We start from the raw sequence: 10,081 nt of genomic DNA, 5'->3' as shown, positions 1-10,081 counted from the left end.
CCAGGTTACTTCAGGCAGTGAAACTGTTCAACTGCTAGACTGGTAGCTGTAGGAGCGAAACTGAGATTTGCATAGACAGGGCTGGTTGGTTCTGCTTGTTCCAGAATAGAGCAGTACTGTCACCAGATGTTCACTCTGTTCCCAGGGGATTGGAGGTAGAGAAGACCAGAGGAAAAATAATGGAGAAGTGTAGACTACACATTGTTGAAAGCCATTGCAAAAACATCTAATTTAATAAAATCATATTAGGAATTCAACATGATAAATATATATGTTATGGAAAGGAACTGTTTAGCGGTGTGAGTTCTAAGAGCAGATCTTAGAGGTGTATTGTTTATTATTGCTACATAAGCTTGGTGGTATTCTCTCACTTTGGTGACTCTGTCCATAGAAATGTCTAAAAAGATATAGCCTGAAAGTCTTTCCTCTGGAGAAGATGATAACATCTCATAATGTTGTTCAATAGATTACATTTTTTAATGAGAGAATATATACCTAATTTTCAGCACCAGTTTTGTGCCACTTCCAAAAGTCCACCTCAAGGATTCATTCTGGTGAGGTCCTTCACATAAGAGTGAGCACATTCACACACAGAGCACTCTCAGTACCACGCTAATAGTACTGAAATAATAGTATAATACAATAAGGACTGACAGTGCTGAAGTACTAGTATAAAACAATAGGTACTGATAGTACTGAAGTACTAGTATTGTCACGACTTCCGCCGAAGTCGGTCCTTATGACACAGAGGAGCGGTCCATGGATCATACTCCCATACTTCCAGCCTCTTGCCTGGTGGCACCGGTGGTGTGGGAGCTGGACGCGGACATCGAGCGGGCATGACGTACAGAACTCACCCCCCCCCCCCCCCAGTGTCCAGCTGGGCACCTGTACGTTCCGCCTGCTGTCTGCGACTGTTTGATCTATTGGGCCCATACGTCACCCTCCTCTGGTCATCCTGGCATCGGGCGGACGGTGCGTTGCCTTAGTGGGAAGTACTGGTGGCCCACCTTGGCCAAGGACGTGAGGGTTTATGTTTTCCTCCGGCTAGGTGTGCGCCCAGTGCAAGGCTCCCAGGCACCTGCCCAGAGGGAAATTACAACACCTGTTGGTGGACTTCCTGACGGATCTTCCTCCCTCACAGGGCAACACCGCGATCCTGGTCGTTGTGGATCGGTTTTCTAAGTCTTGCCGTCTCCTTCCTTTGCCCAGTCTCCCTACGGCCCTACAGACTGCGGAGGCCCTGTTCACTCATGTCTTCCGGCACGGTGTGCCTGAGGACATAGTCTCTGATCGAGGTCCCCAGTTCACGTCCAGGGTCTGGAGAGCGTTCATGGAACGTCTGGGGGTCTCGGTCAGCCTCACCTCAGGTTTTCACCCCGAGAGTAAAGGGCAGATGGAGAGAGTAAACCAGGATGTGGGTAGGTTTCTGCGGTCATATTGCCAGGACCGGCCCGGGAGAGTGGGCGGCGTTCATCCCCTGGGCAGAGATGGCCCAAAACTCACTCCGCCACTCCTCCACTAACCTCTCTCCTTTCCAGTGCGTACTGGGGTATCAGCAGGTTCTGGCACCGTGGCATCAGAGCCAGATCGAAGCTCCTGCGGTGGACGAATGGTTCAAGCGCCCGGAGGAGACCTGGGACGCCGCCCATGTGCACCTACAATGGGCCGTGAGGCGGCAAAAAGAGGGCGCTGACCGTCACCGCAGCGAGGCTCTGGTGTTCGCACCGGGGGACCGGGTCTGGCTCTTGACCCGAAACCTGCCCCTCCGCCTGCCCTGCCGGAAGCTGGGTCCGCGGTTTGTGGGGCCATTTAAAGTCCTGAGGAGACTGAACGAGGTACGCTACAGGTTACAGCTTCCCCCAGATTATCTCATTAATCTCTCGTTCCATGTGTCTCTCCTCAGGCCGGTGGTGGCTGGTCCACTCCAAGAAGCTGAGGTGCGGGAGGTTCCTCCGCCCCCTCTGGACATCAAAGGGTCCCCGGCGTATGCTGTTCGAGCCATCCTGGACTCGAGGCGCCGGGCGAGGGGCCTTCAGTACCTCGTGGATTGGGAGGGGTACGGTCTGGAGGAGAGATGCTGGGTGCCGGTGGAGGACGTCCTGGACCCTTCGTTGCTACGAGATTTCCACCGTCTCCATCCGGATCGCCCTGCGCCTCGTCCTCCGGGTCGTACCCGAGGTCGGTGTCGGCGCGCTGCTGGAGCCGCGCGTCAAGGGGGGGGTAATGTCACGACTTCCGCCAAAGTCGGTTCCTCTCCTTGTTCGGGCGGCGTTCGGCGGTCGACGTCACCGGCTTTCTAGCCACCGCCGATCCACTTTTCATTTTCCATTTGTCTTTGTCTTTGTTTTACACACCTGATTTCAATCCCACAATTACTGTTTCATTATTTAACATTCTGTTCCTGTTGCTCTCGATTGTGCAGCTGTACAACTTTTTGAGGATCTGGGGACCCATGCCAAATCTTTTCAATCTCCTGAGGGGGAAAGGTGTTGTCGTGCCCTCTTCACGACTGTCTTTCTGTGTTTGAACCATGATAGTTCATTGGTGATGTGGACACCAAGGAATTTGAAACTCTCGACACACTCCACTACAGCCAAGTCAATGTAAATGGGGGCCTGTTCGGCCCTCCTTTTCCTGTAGTCCACGATAAGCTCCTCTGTCTTGCTCACATTGAGAGAGAGATTGCTGTCCTGGCACCACACTGTCAGGTCTCTGACCTCCTCCCTATAGGCCGTCTCATCGTTGTCGATGAGCAAACTTAATGATGGTGTTGGAGTCGTGTTTGGCCACGCAGTTGTAGGTGAACAGGGAGTACAGGAGGGGACAAAGCATGCACCCCGGAGGGGCCCCAGTGATGAGGGTCAGCGTGGCAGATGTGTTGTTGCCTAGCCTTACCCACTGGGGGTGGACCGTCAGGAAGTCCAGGATCCAGTTGCAGAGGGAGGTGTTTAGCTTAGTGAAAAGCTTTGTGGGCACTATGGTGTGGAACGCTGAGCTGTAGTCAATGAACAGCATTCTCACATAGGTGTTCCTTTTGTCCAGGTGGTAAAGGGCATTGTGGAGTGCGATTGAGATTGCAACATCTGTGGATCTGTTGGGGCGGTATGTGAATTGCAGTGGGTCTAGGGTTTCTGGGATGATGGTGTTGATGTGAGCCATGACCAGCCTTTCAAAGCACTTCATGGCTACCGACATGAGTGCTACGGGGCGGTAATCATTTAGGCAGGTTACCTTGGCTTCCTTGGGCACAGGGAGTATGGTGGTCTGCTCAAAACATGTTGGAATTACAGACTTGGTCACGGAGAGGTTGAAAATCTCAGTGAAGACACTTGCCAGTTGGTCCGTGCATTCTTTGAGTACAGGTCCTGGTAATCCGTATGGTCCCACGGCTTTGTGAATGTTGACCTGTTTAAAGGTCTTGCTCACATCAGCTATGGAGAGTGTGATCACACAGTCATCCGGAACAGCTGGTGCTCTCATGCACGCTTTAGTGTTGCTTGCCTCGGAGCGAGCATAAAAGGCATTTAGCTCATCTAGTAGGCTTGCGTCAGCTCGCAGCTGGGTTTCCCTTTGTATGCCGTAATAGTTTGCAAGCCCTGCCACATCCGACGAGCATCAGAGACGGTGCAGTAGGATTCAATCTTAGTCCTGTATTGATGCTTTGCCTGTTTGATTGTTCTTCTGAGGACATATCGGGATTTCTCATGTGTCCAGATTAGTGTCCCGCTCCTTGAAAGTGACAGCTCTAGCCTTTAGAACGGTGCGGATGTTGCCTGCAATCCATGGATTCTGGTTGCAATATGTACGCTCAGTCACTGTGGGGACGACGTCATCAATGCACTTATTGATGAAGCCGGTGACTGAGGTGGTATACTCTTCAATGCCATTGGGTAAATTGTGGTGGTTATTTCTGTATTATCTAATGAGGAGAGACAAACTTATCACACAAGTCAGAGTTATACTAAATCTTTATTCAGTTATTAATAAGGGAGCAAGTTCACTACATACACACAGAGTGAATAGAGTGAGAGCACAAATAATACAGAGACGCACAGGGTTTATATAGAAACACAAAACTGCTTAGTCATGGTTGGTTCCAACCCTCCCTGGCAGACCAGGGCATCATAAGCTACCTTATTTTATTTTTGTAGCCAGGTGTATCGGGTGTGTGAGATCATAGCAGACAAACAAGTGATAACAGCAGTTCCATTTACTCCCTTCTCCACCAAGATACCACCATGCTCTTCTATCTCCCCAAAGCTGTGCCCTTGGAAGATAGAAAAAGAACAGGATGGGCTGAAGAACTGTGGTCACTTCTCAGAGGCTCTTTGTCTTATGCCGTATGACCAGGTTACTCAAACGCAAAGAGAAATTGAAACAATACAGGTCTATGTGTTCTTCAAGCTTATCTCTATCCCATGTCCTTGACTACACACCTAGACCAGCTGCGGGGAGTGAGTGTAGAAAATATGAACCATCCCTTCTCAGAAGCACAGCATTGGCACTAAAGAAATGTCTCTACTATTGTTACGTATATTAATTGTTAATTACTCATTAAACAAATCAGGTAAATATGTGATTTTTCTCTCACAGAATCCCGGAACATATTCTAGTCTGTGCTAGTAAAACAGTCCTGTAGCGTAGCCAGTGGCGACCCATCATTCAGGGCAGGTGGGGCATACATTTAAAAAAAAATATATATATATATATATAAATACATATATAAATATATACATATCAAAAAAAAAATTCTGGGGGGGCTTGCCTGTTTTGCATGTTATTTTGGCATTAATACGTGTCACATATAAGTTTGAAAACAATGTAAAAAAAAGATATCTTTCAGTTAATAAAGCTGCATATATACATGGTCTCTTTTTTTGCTTTCTTGAGTAAGGCAGCTCCAAAATGCAGGTGTTTCAGCCTGGCTCAGTGCTCTCTGTGGTGGGGCGAGCCAGCAGAAAATAGGAGCATTGCGCCGTGATTGGCTCAGTGTTCTGTCACTCATGGGGACACTATGTTATCAGCAAGTTTAAGTGCTTAGTAAGGGTAGGCATCCAAAATTTCAGCCCTTTGGGTCCTGCCATAGAGTTATATTACAAGTGCCCTTCCAAGAAGGCTCAAGGTCATTGGCCACAGATAACATGATGTCAAATCACGTTATATGTACAGTTGCTTTGATTGGACTGATCATGTCAACATCTGACTTTCAAAGTCTTAGATAGCAGTCATCATCATGAATCAAGTCGACAATCTACTGGCAAATCCTTTTTAATCCTTGTCATATGAAGGGAAATAATGAAAAGAAATTATAGGTAAAACATGAGTTCCCACCATAAATCCAGAGAATGCCAGACTTTGATAACAAAGTTTGATGACAAAATTTGCCCACAAAGGACTGCTGCGCCCCCTTCAAAAAGGGGAGTCCAAAAATGTATTTTATGCTGCTGCATAAATGATGTAATTTGCAAGGGATATGTGTATACTGTAGCTAAGAAAGTAATACTAAGTGTATGTTATGTAGTAAACTGTTAGTAGCCCATGTGCCTCACCCTAATAATTTGGTCTATTTTCACCAACGTGGTATTGTAAACACATCGTTCGTTTCCCGGTGTGTGCTTGTTTGCCAACTTTTTTTGTACAGCTTTGACAGTGCTACTGATAGTAGTGGTGGTGCCTGGCTAGCACGTGCAAATTCAGCACAAACGACATTCTATAATGGAATTGTGTTATTTGACGTGTCAAATTAAAGCTTATTTAACGTGTCAAATAGCGTTATATGATGTATATCTTTTTTGACACGCAAAGACCCAAACGGCGTTCAATGTGCCACACCCTAATAATTTGGTTTATTTTCACCTCTTAAGTTTGCCTACTGTTCTAACTTGGTGGTGCACATGTAGCCTATAACCTGTTTTAGAGAAACGTAATTATCAAATATTGTAAGAGCTTTTATTGTCTGTTTATAAGCCCCCTTTATTTATCCTACGGTTCTGACTTGTGGTACAGGGAGTACACTGTAAGAACGGCCCATGTTCTGAATTCTGTTGCTGTACATTTCAAAAGTGCTGAACAAATAGTTATATTGACTACGCCCGTCATCGCTCGCTCGTTAATGTCTTAATCGAAATTACATATTGCCTCTTATCCGCTTGTCGTCCCCTTATGCCATAGTTTGTACATCTCAATTGTCAGTAGAAACCACATTTGTTTAAGCAAGTCAGCCATAACACCTATGTTTTTTTTAAAGGCAGTAAATTAGGCTGAATGAATTGTTTCGCTGCCAAACAAGGCTCCGCTGAAAGCCAGGTGTAGCAGTGGTAAGGTGTTGGGACGCTTTATGTAGACCCTAATAGTTTGTGGGCACCATTTGTCACTGTTATAGTGCAATTCATGTATTGTTTAGTGTTGTGTTGTGTTGTGTCTTTGCTGGCATGCATCCCACTTTTTTTTGCCCCACCAAGAATTACATGCATCTGCGTCATCAGACCACTTCTGTATTGAGCGAGTCACTGGTACTTCCTGCTTTAGGAGGATATAATTATGGTCAGATTTGCTAAATGGAGGGCAAGGGAGAGCTTTGTATACGTCTCTGTGTGTAGAGAAAAGATGGTCTAGAGTTTTTTTCCTCTGGTTGCACATGTGACATGCTGATAGAAATTAGGTATAACGGATTTAAGTTTGCCTGCATTAAAGTCCCCAGCCACTAGGAGCGCCACATCTGGATGAGCATTTTCTTGTTTGCTTATGGCCTTATACTGCTCGTTGAGTGCGGTCTTAGTGCTAGCATCGGTTTGCGGTGGTAAATAGATGCCTACGAATAATATAGATGAGAACTCTTTTGGTAGATAGTGTGGTCTACAGCTTATCATGAGGTACTCTACCTCAGGCGAGCAATACCTCGAGACTTCTTTAATATTAGACCATGCGCACGAGCTGTTATTGACAAATAGACACATACCCCCGCCCCAGATATAGCTGCTCTGTCCTGCCGATGTACAGAAAACCCAGCCAGGTTTATATTATCCATTGTCGTTCAGCCCTGACTCGGTGAAACATAAGATATTACTATCAGGATAAAGGTAAGAGCCAGATGCAGACCGTGTCGAAGTAACAATGTTTATTACAGCAACAGGGGAAAGGTACAGGATAGCAGGCAGGCTCAGGGTCAGGTCAGGCAGAGGTCGATAATCCAGAGGTGGGGCAAAGGTACAGGACGACAGGCAGAGTGGTCAGACAGGCGGGCTCAGAGTCAGGACAGGCAAGGGTCAAAACCAGGAGGACGAGAAAAGAGAGAGTGGGGAAAAGCAGGAGCTGATACAAAAACGCTGGTTGACTTGACAAACAAGACGAACTGGCAACAGACAAACAGAGAACACAGGTATACATACGCAGGGGATAATGGGGAAGATGGGTGACACCTGGAGGGGGGTGGAGACAATCACAAGGACAGGTGAAACAGATCAGGGTGTGACAATTACAGTTTTTAATGTCCCGTTGGTAGGATAGTATTGATTGTAGATCATCCATTTTATTTTCCAATGATTGCATGTTGGCCAATAGGATGGCAGTGGAGGTTTACTCACTCACCTACAAATTCTCAGAAGGCACCCCGACCTCTGCACCCTGTTTCTCCTTCTTTTCATCACGCAAATGACAGGGATTTGGGCCTGGTCTTGAGAAAGCAGAATGTCCATCGCATCGGACTCGTTAAAAAAAAATATTTGTCCAGTTCGAGGTGAGTAATCGCTGTTCTGATGTCCAGAAGTTGTTTTCAGGCATAAGAGATGGTAGCAACAACGTGAAAAAACGAACAAAATAACACAGTTGGTTAGGAGCCCGTAAAACAGCAGCCATCCCCTCCGGCTCCATTCTCTTCAATATCTTCATCTGGATATTTGCCCTCCATCTTCAAGTAATATAATTTATAGAAAATTACCCTGACAATAGCTACCTCACCTTACCAAAGTAAAGATGCAGGAGATTACTACTGTCAGAGTGAAAACTACCCAAACAGTTGTTAACACAGTGATATAGAGCCATACAAAAAACTGCCTCAGATTTCACAGTGACTGCTCTAGTTGGGTATGACTCCAGTAGCTGAGTGGGAAGAGAGAGCGGTCGTGTCTGAATACCCATACTAGCTTACTAAATAGTAGGTGAAAAACAATGTTTTATAGTATGTGACATTTCTAAAATAGTAGGCGTCTCCAAATGCTTAATCTAATATGCAATTAAATTGACCCCTGTATTCATTCATTTTGGTCCAGCGTGTCAATTTAAAATCAAATCAAATCAAATGTTATTGGTCACATACACATGGTTAGCAGATGTTAATGCGAGTGCAGCGGAATGCTTATGCTTCTAGTTCCAACCATGCAGTAATATCTAACAAGTAATCTAACAATTTCACAACAACTACCTTATACATACAAGTGTAAAGGAATGAATAACAATATGTGCATATAAATATATGTATGAGCGATGGCCGAAAGGGATAGGCAAGATGCAGTAGATGGTATAGAGTACAGTATATACAAATGAGATGAGTAATGTAGGGTATGTAAACATTTTATAAAGTGGTATTGTTTAAAGTGACTAGTGATACATTTATAACATCCAATTTTTAATTATTAAAGTGGCTAGAGTTTTGAGTCAGTATGTTGGCAGCAGCAGCTCAATGTTAGTGATGGCTGTTTAACAGTCTGATGGCCTTGAGATAGAAAATGTTTTATAGTCTTTTGGTCCCAGCTTTGATGCACTTGTACTGACCTCGCCTTCTGGATGATAGCAGGGGGATCAGGCAGTGGCTCGGGTGGTTGTTGTCCTTGATAATCTTTTTGGCCTTCCTGTGACATAGGGTGGTGTAGGTGTCTTGGAGGGCAGGTAGTTTGCCCCCGGTGATGCATTGTGCAGACCTCACTACCCTCTGGAGAGCCTTGCGGTTGTGGGCGGCGCAGTAGCCATACCAGGCGGTGATACAGCCCGACAGGATGCTCTCGATTGTGCATCTATAAAAGTTTGTGAGTGTTTTCGGTGACAAGCCAAATTTCTTCAGCCTCCTGAGGTTGAAAAGGCGCTGTTGCGCGTTCTTCACCGCACTGTCTGTGTGGGTGGACCATTTCCGTTTTTCCGTGAAGTGTACGCCGAGGAACTTAAAACTTTCCACCTTCTCCACTACTGTCCCGTCGATGTGAATAGGGTGGTGCTCCCTCTGCTGTTTCCTGAAGTCCACAATCATCTCCTTTGTTTTGTTGACGTTGAGTGTGAGGTTATTTTCCTGACACCACACTCCGAGGGCCCTCACCTCCTCCCTGTAGGCCGTCTCGTTGTTGTTGGTGATCAAGCCTACCACTACAGTGTTGTCTGCAAACTTGATGATTGAGTTGGAGGCGTGCATGGCCACACAGTCATGGGTGAACAGGGAGTACAGTAGAGGGCTGATAACGCAGCCTTGTGGGGCCCCAGTGTTGAGTTTCAGCGGGATGTAGATGTTGTTTCCTACCCTCACCACCTGGGGCGGCCCGTCAGAAAGTCCAGGACTCAGTTGCACAGGGCGGTGTCGAGACCAAGGGTCTCGAGCTTAATGACGAGTTTGGAGGGTACTATGGTGTTAAATGCTGAGCTGTAGTCGATGAACAGCATTCTTACATAGGTATTCCTCTTGTACAGATGTGTTAGGGCAGTGTGCAGTGTGATTGCGATTGCGTCGTCTGTGGACCTATTGGGGCGGTAAGCAAATTGGAGTGGGTCTAGGGTGTCAGGTAGGGTGGAGGTGATATGATCCTTGACTAGTCTCTCAAAGCACTTTATGATGACGGAAGTGAGTGCTACGGGGCGGTAGTCATTTAGCTCAGTTACCTTTGCTTTCCTGGGAACAGGAACAATGGTGGCCCTCTTGAAGCATGAGGGAACAGCAGACTGGGATAGGGATTGATTGAACATGACCGTAAACACACCAGCTGGTATGCGCATGCTTTGAGGACGCGGCTAGGGATGCCGTCTGGGCCGTCTGCCTTGCGAGGGTTAACACGTTTAAACGTTTTACTCAAGTTGGCTGCGGTGAAGGAGAGTCCGCAGG

The sequence above is a fragment of the Salvelinus namaycush genome, chromosome 38, assembly GCF_016432855.1.
Source record: "Salvelinus namaycush isolate Seneca chromosome 38, SaNama_1.0, whole genome shotgun sequence".
Taxonomy (NCBI): Eukaryota; Metazoa; Chordata; class Actinopteri; order Salmoniformes; family Salmonidae; genus Salvelinus; species Salvelinus namaycush.
Note: the sequence above shows the minus strand (reverse complement) of the source record.